Below are 8,607 nucleotides of genomic sequence, written 5' to 3' on the forward strand. Positions count from 1 at the left end.
TCTTCCTCCTCTTCCTCTTTCTCTTCCTCCTTTTTCTCCTTCCTCTTTCTCCTCCTCCTTCTCTTTCTCCTCCACCTCCTCCTCCTCCTTCTCTCTCTCTCTCTCTCTCTCTCTCTCTCTCTCTCTCTCTCTTTCTCTCTCTCTTCTTTCTCTCTTCTCTCTCTCCTCTTCTCTTCTCTTCTCTTCTCTTCTCTTCTCTTCTCTTCTCTTCTCTTCTCTTCTCTTCTCTTCTCTTCTCTTCTCTCTCTCTCTTTCTCTCTCTCTCTCTCTGTCTCTCTCTCTCTCTCTCTCTCTCTCTCTCTCTCACACACACACACACACACACACACACACACACACACATACACAGTGGAAGAGTCTGGGAAACCTGTTTTCTGAAGTCATGATGAGGTTTAATGGAACAAGTACCTTAGAAAGGCCTTAGAACATATATCAACATTTTGTAACTGGTTCTTTTCTTCTTGACTGACTGTCATTTGTAGCCAGAATTGGGGCGTTAGTAGGCCTTCTCTCAGACTTTGCCTCTCTTGTCTTTCTCCTTTACTGACAACATCTGGTAAGTGACAGTGATATAAGGACAACAGCACTGGTCTTGCACTCTCTCCCTTCAAGGCCAACATGTGGCCCTGTGAATATGGATCTTATTTTTTCCTGTCTTGAATTTTGTTCCTTCAATTTAGGTGAAAGAAGTTGGAGGCTATATCCTTGTGAGTATCAAAAAGTTAAGAGAGTGAATCATCAGTTATCCAGAAGTTCGAAGAGTCTGGGAATTAAGTCCATGCTAAACCAGCAACTGAATTGGAGACTCATTTGTATGTCATGTTGCATCTGAATGCAAACTTGTTAAGACCTATGATTTCTTGAAGTTTTGCTTGATCTGAGCCTATTCTTCCTAGAGACTGAGCTCTTATAAAGTGTCCTTATGAAGTATTAGTCGGAAATATTTCTACTTTTGTTATTTCTATAACAAAAAAAAATCCCTTTGTAAAAGCTAACTGGTGTTAAATGAAACTGAGAGCTAATCACTATGGTTAACAGTGAGTAAACACCAGCTGTTGGGACTTGAAAGAACAGAGATACCTCAATCCTTCAAGATTATCCCTAGATCTCTAAGAGGGAAAATGAAGTGAATCCTTAGTTTGGGACATTGATACTCAAAGAACATAGTACATTTTAATTAATTTCCTAAACTAACAAGCATTTATTTCTCTCTCCCTCCCATTTCTGTTTCCTCACCATTGGGAAAAGAAAGGGAAAAAATGTTTTATAATAGATATGCATAATTGAGCAAATAAAATATCTAATTTGATCATGTCTAAAGCAATGTCTCATTTCATATACTCAGGTCATCATCTCTCTGTTAGGAAATAGATAGTGTTCTTCCTGATTCGTTTTCTAGAATCTTAATTTATTATTGCATTATTATTATGCATATTTTTATAATGTCATATGTATAATAGATATCAAATTGCCATCTCAAAGACAAGGGAGAAGTAGAAGAAATAGAGAGAATTTGGAACACAAATTATTAAAAAGTGAATGTTTAAAAATTTTATATGAAATCAGGAAATATTTAACAAAATAAAAATATTTTAAAGTGATTCCTTATTGTATTGATCAGAATTCTTCAATCTTTCAAAGTAATAAGTTAATTGCTCTCCTAGTTCTTCTGGCTTCACTCTACTTCAGTTAATGTAAGTCTTCCTGAATTTCTCTGAAACTGCCCCCTTCCTTCTTTCTTAAGGTAAAATATTATTCCATTATATTTGTTTACTATAATTTGCTCAGTCATTCCCAATTAATAAACATCCCATAATTTCTAGCTGTTCACTATCACAAAAAAAAAGAATTGCTATTAATACTTTTGGATATATGTCTTTTTTCTTCTTTCTTTGATCTCTTTTGGGTCAGTGATCTATTTAAAATACTAAGTAGCATCCAGATGGGGTTGGGGGTGGGAGGGTTCAGTTAATCCTGTAATTACTTAGATGAAATGCAATCCCTTGGCTACTAAACCAGACCTTGTGCTAGCATCTTTTCCATTCTCATACTCCCCCTCCCAAATGACTCTAGATTTAAAGGTGCCTCATAACAGATTAGAAGAAAGAATTAATTTACTATAACTTTTCCCAGAATTCTATAGCTAGAAAGAACCTTAGAGATCTTATTCAATCCTCTCATTTTATTAATGAGGAAACTGAGGTCCAGAGAAATTAGGTGTCAAGCAAGCTCACACAATTAATTAGTGGCATAGCCAGAAATAGAGATTGGATCTTCTGACTCCTAATTTAGTGCCCTTTCATAGGATGATAGACAGCCACATGTAGCATACTTCATCAGATGAACACCTAGACTGATTTTATTTTATTTTAACAAAGAAAGCATTTATTGACTATTACATAATAAAGGACATTTTCATTCTTCAAACCAAAGAAACTAAAATCAATTAAACTTTATTTTTAAAATGAACACCTAAACTTTATTTAAAAAACATAAACATTGCCTTGGGTCAAAGAAAGCATCTTTCTCACTAGATCCTTTTGCCATAACCTTGCATTTTGTTTGTGAGAGCCAACAATTCATTTTAAGGTCGAGTGACCACTGAAAACTAACTTTTTTGTCTTCCTTTCTAAACAATCAGAGTCTCAGGGTCACATTCTATAGGTGGATATTCTTATTCCTTTTTTTTTTTTGAAGAAGACCAATGACATCACAAGGGTGATGTTTTGACTTTCTTTTTTTTTTTTTTTTTAATTTAAAATTTATTTATTTGTTTATTTATTATAGCTTTTTATTTACAAGATATATGCATGGGTAATTTTTCAACATTGACCCTTGCAAAATCTTCTATTCCAACTTTTACCCTCTTTCCCTCCACCCCCTTTTGTAGATGGCAGGAAGACTAACACATGTTAAATACAACATTTGTATATGTATTTATAGAGTTATCTTGCTGCACAAGAAAAATCAGATTTAGAAATAAGGTAAAAATAACCTGAGAAGGAAAACAACAATGCAAGTGGACAAAAACAGGAGTGGAAATGCTATGTTGTGGTCCATACTCATTTCCCATAGTTCTTTTGCTGGTTGTACTGGTTCTCTTCATTATTGAACAATTGGAACTTATTTGGTTCATCTCATTGTTGAAGAGAGCCATCAGAACTGATACTACTATAGTATTGTTGTTGAAGTGTATAATATTTCCTGGCCTGCTCTTTTCACTCAGCATCAATTCATATAAGTTTTTCCAGGCCTTTCTGAAATCATCCTGCTGGTCATTTCTTACAGAACAATAATATTACATAGCATGCATATACCACAATTTACTCAACCATTCTCCAAATGATGGGCATCCATTCAATTTCCAGTTTCTAGCCACTACAAAAAGGGCTGCCACAAACATTTTGGCACATACAGGTCCCTTTCCTTTCTTTAATATCTCTTTGGGATATAAGCCCAGTAGTAACACTGCTGGATCAAAGAGTATGTACAGTTTGATAACTTTTTGAGCATAGTTCCAAATTGCTCTCCAGAATGGCCGGATTCTTTCACAACTCCACCAACAATGTATCAATATCCCAGTTTTCCCACATCCCCTCCAACATTATCTTTTCCTGTCATCTTAGCCAATCTGGGAGGTGTGTCAGAGTTGTCTTAATTTGCATTTCTCTGATTAATAGTGATTTAGAACACCTTTTCATATGAGTAGAAATAGTTTCAATTTCATCATCCGAAAATTGTCTCTTCATATCCTTTGACCATTTATCAATTGGAGAATGGCTTGATTTCTTATAAATTAGAGTCAATTCTCTATATATTTTGGAAATGAGGCCTTTATCAGAACCTTTGACTATAAAAATGTGTTTTTTTTTCAGTTTATTGCTTCCCTTCTAATCTTATCTGCATTAGTTTTGTTTGTACAAAAGCTTTTTAACTTGATATAATCAAAATTTTCTATTTTGTGATCAATAATGATCTCTAGTTCTTCTTTGGTCACAAATTCCTTCCTTCTCCACAGATCTGAGAGGTAAACTATCCTATGTTCTAATTTATTTATAATCTCATTCTTTATACCTAGATCATGAACCCATTTTGAGCTTATCTTGCTGTATAGTGTAAAGTGTAGGTCAATGCCTAGTTTCTGCTATACTAATTTCCAATTTTCCCAGCAGTTTTTGTCAAATAGTGAATTCCTATCCTAAAAGTTGGGGCCTTTGGGTTTGTCAAATACTAAATTATTAAAGTTATTGGTTATTTTGTCCTTTGAACCTAACCTATTCCACTGATAAACTGTTCTATTTCTTAGCCAATACCAAATGGTTTTGGTGATTGCTGCTTTATAATATAGTTTTAGATCTGGTACAGCTAGGCCACTTTCATTTGATTTTTTTTTTCATTAGTTCCCCTGAAAGTCTTGACCTTTTGTTTTTCCAGATAAATTTTGTTGTTATTTTTTCCTAGGTCATTAGATATTTTCTTGGGAGTTTGATTGATATAGCACTAAATAAATAGATTAGTTTAAAATATTGTCATCTTTATTATATTTGTTCGACATATCCAAGAGCACATGCTATTTTTCCACTTGTTTAGATCTGACTTTATTTGTGTGGAAAGTGTTTTATAGTTTTGTTCATATAGTTCCCGACCCTCCCTTGGCAGGTAGATTACCAAATATTTTATACTATCAATAGTTATTTTAAATGGAATTTCTCTTTGTATCTCTTGCTGTTGGATTTTGTTAGTAATATATAAGAATGCTGATGATTTCTATGGATTTATTTTGTGTCCTGCGACTTTGCTCAAGGTGTGGATTATTTCTAATATCTTTTTAGTAGAATCTCTGGGGTTCTCTAAGTATACCATCTGCAAAGAGTGATAATTTGGTTTCCTCATTACCTATTCTAATTCCTTTTTCTTTTTCATTTCTTTTTCATCTCTTATTGCTGAAGCTAGCATTTCTGATACAATACTGAATAATAATGGTGATAGTGGGCAACCTTGTTTTACTTCTGATCTTACTGGAAATGGTTTCAGTTTATCCCCATTACATATGATACTTACTGACAGTTTAAAATAGATGCTACTGACTATTTTAAGGAAAAGTCCATTGATTCCTATACTCTCAAGTGTTTTTAATAGGAATGGATGTTGGATTTTATCAAATGCTTTTTCTGCATCTATTGAGATGATCATATGGTTTTTTTAATTTGGTTATTGATATAATCAATTATGCTTATAGTTTTCCTAATATTTAATCTCCCTGTATTCCTGGCATAAATCCTACCTAGTCATGGTGTATTATCCTGGGGATAATTTTCTGTAATCTTTTTGCTAATATTTTATTTAAGATTTTTGCAACAATATTCATTAAGGAAATTAGTCTATAATTTTCTTTCTCTGTTTTCAACCTACCTGGGTTTAGGTATCAGTACAATGTCTGTATCATAAAAGGAATTTGGTAGGACTCCTTCTTTCCCTATTTTTTCAAATAGTTTATATAACATTGTAGTTAATTGTTCTTTAAATGTTTGGTAGAAATCCCATGTAAATCTATCTGGTCCTGGGGATTTTTTTTCTTAGGGAGTTGATTAATAGCTTGTTCTATTTCTTTTTCTAAAATGGAACTATTTAAGCAGTTTACTTCCTCCTCTGTTAATTTGGGAAGCCTATATTTTTTAAGGTAGTCATCCATTTCACTTAGCTTATCAAATTTGTTGGCATAAAATTGGGCAAAGTAACTCCTAATTATTGATCAAATTTCCTCTTCATTAGTGGCAACTTCTTCCTTTTCATTTTTAAGACTAAAAATTTGATTTTCCTCTTTCCTTTTTCCAATCAAAGTTACCAAGGGTTTATATATTAGTTTGGCTTTTTCATAGAATCAATTCTTATTAATTGAAATTAAATTTTTATTTTACTCTATTAATTCAATAGTTTTTTTTTTTTACTTTCAATTTTATTAATTTCTCCTTTTAATTTTAGAATTTCAAGTTTAGTATTTGATTGGGGTTTTTTAATTTGCTCTTTATCTAGCTTTTTAAGTTGCAAGCCCAATTCATTGATCTTTTCTTTTTCTATTTTATTCAAGCAAGCCTCTAGAGATACAAAATTTCTCCTTATTACTGTTTTGTCTGCATCCCACAAATTTTGGTATGTTGTCTCATTGTTGTCATTCTCTTGGGTGAAAATAATAATTGTGTTTATAATTTGCTGTTTGACCCAATCATTCTTTAAGATGAGATTATTTAGTTTCCAATTACTTTTGGGTCTATTTTCCCCTAGCCTTTTGTTGAATGTTGTTTTCGTGATCTGAAAAGAATGCATTTACTATTTCTGCCTTTCTGCATTTAATTTTGAGGTCTTTATGTCCTAATATATGATCAATTTTTTTACAGATTCCATGAACTGCTGAGAAGAAAGTGTATTCCTTTCTGTGTGCATTCAGTTTTCTCCAAAGATCTATCATACCTAACTTTTCTAATATTCTATTTACCTCTTTAACTTCTTTATTATTTGTTTTGTGGTTTGATTATCTAATTCTGAGAGTGCAAGGTTGAGATCTCCCACTATTATAGTTTTGTTGTCTATTTCTTCTTGCAGCTCTCTTAACTTCTCCTTTAGGAATTTAGATGCTATACCACTTGGTGCATATATGTTTAGTATTGATATCGCTTCATTATCTATAATTTCCTTCCTTATCTCTTTTAATCAGATCAATTTTTGCTTTTGCTTGATCTGAGATAAGGATGGCTACCCCTGATTTTTTTTTTTAACTTCACCTGAAGCATAATAGATTCTGCTCCAGCCTTTTATCTTTACTCTGTATGTATCACCCTGCTTTAAATGTGTTTCCTATAAACAACATATTGTAGGATTCTGGCTTTTGATCCAGTTTGCTATCCACCTCTGCTTTATGGAAAAGTTCATCCCATTCACATTTATGGTTAAAACTACTAATTCTGTATTTCTTGCCATCTTATTATCCCCAAATCATACTATTCTCTTTCTTTTCCCCCCTAATTCCCAGTATCCCCCCTCCTTCCCAGTATTAAACTTATGGACACCACTTACCTCATGCAGCTCTCCCTCTTTAGAATCCCTCCCACCCCATTTGAGTTCCTTCCCTTTTCTTATACCTTTCCCTTCTTATTTCTATATTCCTTTCTATTTAGCCTACTCTTTTCCTTTTCCCTTTTCCTCTCTCACTTTTTAATGAGGTGAGAGAAGTTTCTCTGTAAAGCAAATATGTCAATTATTTTCTCTTTGAGCCAACTCTGATGAGAGTAGTTCACACAGTGTTCCTCTCCTTCTCTAATTTCCCTCAGATATAATATGTTTCCTTTGCCTCTTTGTGAGATGTAACTTCCCTCTTTTTACCTCCACTTTTCCCTTTTTCTGATACAATCTCCTTTCCACTTCTAATTCCCTTTTTTATTATTTTTATTTTTAAAATTAATTTTTAAATTAATTTTATAATTATAACTTTTTTTTTTGACAGAACATATGCATAGGTAATTTTTTACAACATTATCCCTTGCATTCACTTCTGTTCTGAATTTTCCCCTCCTTCCCTCCACCCCCTCCCCTAGATGGCAGGCAGTCCCATACATGTTAAATATTGTTATAGTATATCCTAGATACAATATATGTGTGCAGAACCGAATTTCTTGTTGCACAGGAAGAATTGGATTCAGAAGATGAAGATAACCTGTAATTCCCTTTTTTTATATTATAACAATAAAATCAAATTATACATTTACTCTTTATGTATGCCCATAACAGAAATATTTCTTAAGAGTTCTTTTTATCTTTTTATGCTTCTCTTGAGTCCTATATGTGAAGGTCAAATTTTTTGTTTAGCTCTGGTTCTTCATTAGGAATAAATATAATTCACCTGTTTCATTGAATGTCCATCTTCTTCCCTGGAAGAACATGCTCAGCTTAGCAGGGTAATTTATTCTTGGCTGCATTTCAATTTTTTTGCCTCTCAGAATATCAGATTCCAGGCCCTTTGATTCTTTAACATGGAGGCTGCTAGATCCTGAGTGATCTTTATTGTGGCTCCTCAGAATTTAAATTGTTTTTTTTTCTGGCTGCTTGTAATTTTTTTTCCTTAGTCTGACAGTTCTGAAATTTAGTCACAATATTCCTTGGAGTTTTTATTTTGGGCTCTCTTTCTGAAGGTTTTAGATGAATTCTTTCAATGCCTATTTTACCTTCTGATTTTATTACATCTGGGCATTTCTTTTGATGATTTCCTGAAAAATAATGTCTAGCCTCTTTTTTTCATCATGGTTTTCAGGGAGCCCAATAATCCTTAGATTATCTCTCCTAGACTTATTTTCTAGGTCAGTTGTTTTTTCCAAGTAGATTTTTTTTTTCTTTTCTTTTCTTTTTTTTTTTTTTTTTTTTTGGTTTTGCTTGACTGATTCTTGATGTTTCAACGAAACATTCACTTCCATTTGTTCAGTTCTGATTTTTAATGAGTTATTTTCTTCATTAACTTTTTTTAAACTTCTTTTTGTATATGTCCAATTGAGTTTTTAAATGAGATGTTTTGCTCTATGGAATTTTTTTCTATTTCACAAAATTTTTTTTCATTTTTTT

The sequence above is a fragment of the Sminthopsis crassicaudata genome, chromosome 1 (assembly GCF_048593235.1).
Source record: "Sminthopsis crassicaudata isolate SCR6 chromosome 1, ASM4859323v1, whole genome shotgun sequence".
Classification (NCBI taxonomy): Eukaryota; Metazoa; Chordata; class Mammalia; order Dasyuromorphia; family Dasyuridae; genus Sminthopsis; species Sminthopsis crassicaudata.